General features: G+C 46.5%; 1 long non-coding RNA gene across 1 annotated transcript in view; it reads left to right on the top strand.

Moving 5' to 3' along the window:
* LOC109384930 (uncharacterized) overlaps positions 1–4,014 on the top strand; it is a 10,228-nt gene extending 6,214 nt beyond the window's left edge. Inside the window, exon 2 of the long non-coding RNA XR_002124526.1 lies at positions 3,541–4,014. This is a non-coding gene — a long non-coding RNA (uncharacterized LOC109384930). The remainder of the gene's footprint in view (positions 1–3,540) is intronic.
* Positions 4,015–5,157: the final 1,143 nt, after the last annotated feature.

Below are 5,157 nucleotides of genomic sequence, written 5' to 3'. Positions count from 1 at the left end.
ACGATTATAACGTAAGTCCTTTTTGGAATTCAGGGAGGTATAAATCAACAATAAAATGTCATCTTTTTCTTAGTTTTTCCCTTAGTACTTATTATAATAGACATATCTTTGTGTGGAAAATTTAAAAAGTGTAAAAATCCATAATCTCCCCAAGCCAGCACAATTGCTAATATCTTGATGTGTTTTCTTCCAGTCTTTGCTTCCATGGAATGTTTAAATATCACATTGAGTAATAAGGTCGTGCTGCATATGGATGTGTGTGTATCATGCTTCCTTCGCTTAGTCATAAGCTTGTTACGTTACTAGAAGCCGTGGGACGGCTTAGGGTGGCTGCAGGTCATTGTATCAGCTCGAGCTACTCTGACTACCAAATAATGGCCCGTATTAGCACTCTGTCCCTGGTCAAAGTCGTTTAAGCAAAAAGAGGGGTTCATCAATCTTAAAATATGCCTTCAAAACCATCTTCATCTCCTGGTCCTCTTCCCGCTGTGCTGGCATTAATCGCAACCTGTAACCCTACAGCAAAGAGGGTCACCCTTCCCATCCAGGGGAGCCATTCCTGAAGGATCACTGGGTCGGGGAGTGGGGGTGTGCCCTCATGGGCCCAGCCTGGGTCCTGGGGCCTTCCTCACAGTTGGGGGTTCAGCTCAACGCCCGTCAGAACCACAAGGACTGGGAGAATTTTGGAACAGGGCCTCCGAGAGGAAAGGAGAAGCTATGTAAGCTAGGGACAGTGGACGGGCAGAGGCGATGTGCTGTCGCCATGTTCTCCAGTGTTGGAAGTTATTTCCAATCTTTCCCGGTTAGAAGAGAAAGAAGCACTTTATGCATACAGTATTTTATACAGCCGCGTTTATGTTCTTAGAGTCCCAGCAGCGAGGAAAAAGCTGTTGGTACGTGTTGCAAACTGCTTTGGGGACTTTCTGTCAATTAGCAGTCTTGCAAGCAGAGCGAAAGCTCCTCTCACCCCGTGCATCAAGACCGATAGGTTCAAAGAGCGTTGTGTGTTATTTTAATAGGCAACTTCACGTTACTGGTAACGTTGGACCTTTAAAAGCTCAGTAAACACTAGTTGCTTTTCTTTCCTTTGCTTCACATATCTATAGCTGGTAACCTATGGATTTAGTTTTCTCAAAAATAAAAGTTATGATTGTCGCAGGAATTCATTTCACAGGATACATTCACACACAGCGCTTTCTCTAATCCTCGTACCAAACCCGAGGGGCAGGTGGGATGTATGTTATCGTCCTTGCTACAGGGAGGAGATGGGAGGGGGTCCCCAGATGGTTAGCTTGGGGGAGTTCACACAGATGCGTGTCAGACCCGGTTTCTAATCCTAGCTCTGTCTCCAAGAATCCAATGACCGTCTGACAGCTGCTGGTGACAGATGGGGCCTTTGAAGAAATGTCTCGCCACTTGTATCCAAGGTGTGTAGTGGACACGGCAAAAAGGAAATGTACTGGAACCGTATTCATAGAGCCACAGAACACAGGCAGCCAGCTCCTGGGATGGAGCCAAGCAGAAGACAGTGAACGGGGGTGTTTCTCGGTCTTGTCCCTCTGTCAAGATCTACATTCCAGGAGGAGGCTGCTGATTGCTTTTCCCTGACAGCCTCATCAAGACTGAAGAGCCAGCAGTTGGTTCTTCAAACCAAAATTGGTGGCGTGATGTCAGCAATGCAGCTGAATAAGAAAGATGCCCCTTGTGCATGTCCCACCCTCAACAACGAAAACTTGGCACCCACCCAGGGACAAATGTGCCTTGGTGGGAGGTGTGGGACCCAGCACCATATGCCAAGGGAACCAGGAGGAGTCTTGCCCACTGGCGCATTCGGTAATGAGCACGCAGCCCTCAGTCCTGGCTGGGGGGCCTGCAGGGCTCGTGCACGAGCTCCAGCCCCTCCCAGCTGAGGTCGGGGAGCCTCTGGAGAACACGGTGTCAGACACTCCGCCACAGACGAGAGAGCCTTGTGGAAGCCCTGGTCCCACAGGGGAAGTTCCAGCTTCCACCGGAACAGAAATCCTGGGTTTGGGTGCATTGGAGTGGGTAAAAGGGACAGCTTGAATTTCCAGCATCGCCCCTCCCTCGAGGTGGCACAGCTGAGGGGTAAGAGAGCCCTTTGCAGCCCCAGGATTTCTCCTGTGGGGGAACGTGCGACCCTGTGAGTGAGCTTCCGGCTTCCCCAGCTGTGCGGGGTGCTGCTAAGAAGGCTCAGTTCTGTCCCCTTCCGTCCAGAGGCCTGAACTGTGAGGTCCATGACTGGGGCGCAGGAAGAGGCTGGGACAGTGGCAGCTATGGCTCTGAGGGCACAAATCGGGGTGTGGAGTCCATCCAGGCATTGGCCCGTGAGCCCCAGGATGTCTTACCTGGCAGGGGAGGGGTGGATGCTAATACGATAGGTGGAAACGTATATTCATTGTAGTTTTAATTTTGATATATCTTACTAGGAGTGGTGTTGAGAATTTTTCATTCATTTAAAAGCCATGTATTCCTTTTCCATGAATTTTCTATTCAACACCTTTGCCCATGTTTCTAATTTGATTTTAGACTTTCACCAGCCTGAAAGTTTTGTAAGGGTGAAGGTTCTTCGTCTGTTTTACTCCCAGTTATATCTTCAGAATACATTACAGAGCTTGACATATGGTAGGCTCTCAAAAAGTATTTGTTGTAACTGAATAATGTTTTGATGCTCTTTATGTATAAACAAACTAAGTCCTTTGCCACAGTGCTGGAATTCTATATAAATAGAATCCTTCAGTGTGCAATCTTAGCCTACCTGGTGTCTTTCATTTGGTATGTGATTTTGAAATTCAACCATGTTGTTGTGTCACTAGTCGTTTATTCCTTTTCGTTATTAAGTGTTATTTCATTGGATGGGTATTCCATAAATTGTTTATCCATACATCTGTTGATGCATATTTGGGTGATTTCCAGGTTGGGGCTATTACAAATCACGTTGTGATAAATATTCATGTACAAGCCTTTGTGTGGACATGTACAATATTTCCTTTTCTCTTGGGTAGATACCTAGGAGTGAAATGACTGGGTCACATGAGAAATGAATGTTTAACTTTTTTTTTTTNTTCCTGGTAGCCATGGTCAAGGCTGCAGCAGGAAATAGCGTCAAGGTCACCTCCCCAGCTGGACTCAGCAGCATCGGGCACTGGCTGGTCACTGCTCTTTTGTCCTGATGCTCGGGTTCCCTTCTATTCTCAACTGTTTTCCTCTTTTAAACCTTCAGATGTTCTTGAAGGAGAGAACCACATGACCCAAGTAATGAATTACTAACACTTGTCAGCCTCACCCTGGATAGGAAGGTGTCATCCTAGACAGGAAGGTGCTGGCTGAAGTCAAGATTCTGGGCCAGAGATGGCAGGACTCGGGGCTCTCAGGCGATTGTTCGGTTCCCTCAAGTGGCTGAAATTAACTCGAAGTCTTCAACTGTTAGATCAGAAGTTTCTCTAGTCCTTCCCTAGAGTGATTTAAGATTGGTCAGCTCGGTTTAATGAGAATTCTTCTTTCTCTCTCTCCCCCATCTAGGTGAAGCAGGCATTGGCGAATTTAACCACACGGGTGCAGTTTTAGGCAGTTTTCCACGACTGGAAGAGCTTCAGGCTTCTCTGTGGAAAGTGTCCCAGAAGATCAGCCCGTATGCCCTCACCCGCTGGCTGGCTGACTGGCTTGCTTGTTTACAGAATCAAATTGGACTGTTACTGGATTTCTTGGAAGATGAGGTTGCCAAATTTTATACATTTAAATTTATAGTTTTATTACCTACATATATGATTTCGGAAGACTATATAAGATTCCTCGTAAAGAGGCGTGTCAGGAATCCAGCCACTGAACCCTTCCATGGCTCAGAGAAAGGAGTTACAGAATATATGTCGTGTTTGAAAATGAACTTAACCCAAATCCAGCAAACAGCTTCTGTTTAAGAAAAATGATTCCCATGAAACTTGGTAACATAGGCTTCTTTTTCAAAGCATCCGTAATTAAAAGCATTGTTTTAATGAACTGTGTTGGTCTTATTTTCTTAAACACAGAGGTTCATATTTATTACAGCCTGTTTCACTGGCCACTGTCGAAACTCTTTCGTGTTTTTATTTTATTTTATTCAACCCCTGGCTGTTTCAAAGCTTCATGTGAACAGTTTGACCCTTTCCCTTTGGTAAACAGCGCATCATGTCCTAAAATTTGGGGCATGGCCGGAATGCAGCCGTGGTTAAGGGTCTCCCCTCAGGGCCTCGGTGCCTTGTGATCAAATCAGGTTGAGGACATCTGTTTTTCCCTCTTACCCACTTAGTGTGAGCTTTGTCTTCAGCGTGTGGGGCCATATAAAGATATACGATATTCGGGTAAGATCCGATTATCACAGAGGAAAAAGTCAACCACTGTTCACGACTCCTTTATATAATTGAATGAGCGGACTGTGTCCCTGTTATATTACATTTGACCACCAGAGGGCACAGTAGACCACTTTTTGTGCAGACACCTGCTCCTTGTACAGCAGGGTTGAACTCCTAAGAGTGACACCATGGGTGGGGTTGGGAGTGGCTGGCCTCAATGAGATGACACTGGGGTAAAGGCATCCCTGCAGGGACAAGGGGACAAGCAGAGGCCTGGTCTTGTGTTCCTTCCCGCCATGTCATGTGCTCTGGGTCCCCCCGCACCCCCACCTCCTGCAGAAGAGGGACAGAACCTTGGCCTTAACCCGAGAGAGCATGAGCCTTGGATGGGACTGGCTTTGGCCCAGAGGACAAGGCAGGTTCTGATCAAGAAGAAAGCAAATGAAAAGTAGAGTGAGGCGGTGACCGAGGCGCCTGAAGCTGCTAAGCCTAGATGTCTACATTCGGTGGATATTGTCCCTTGGCCTTGGATTAAGGCCACCTCAACTGGCCAAGGCCACTGTCCTTACCAGAACACAGCCAATAATTGTAGTTTATTCTGTGGTCTAGTCCAGGTTCAAATTCCTGCAGAAACGTCATGGGGTGGAGAAAATCCTTTATGAAACAGTGAAATCGATACATAAATATTCTGACTACATTGCTAATATCATGTTCCCCTTTTTAGCAATATTCTCACTGAAGATCATAGTGATTGAACAGGAGACTCTAATTCCTTATAACGGGGCATGCTTTCAGTTTTACGGCTGAAAAA

Source organism: Hipposideros armiger, unplaced genomic scaffold, assembly GCF_001890085.2.
Source record: "Hipposideros armiger isolate ML-2016 unplaced genomic scaffold, ASM189008v1 scaffold_6, whole genome shotgun sequence".
Taxonomy (NCBI): Eukaryota; Metazoa; Chordata; class Mammalia; order Chiroptera; family Hipposideridae; genus Hipposideros; species Hipposideros armiger.
This window is presented reverse-complemented; position numbering and strand designations above follow the sequence as displayed.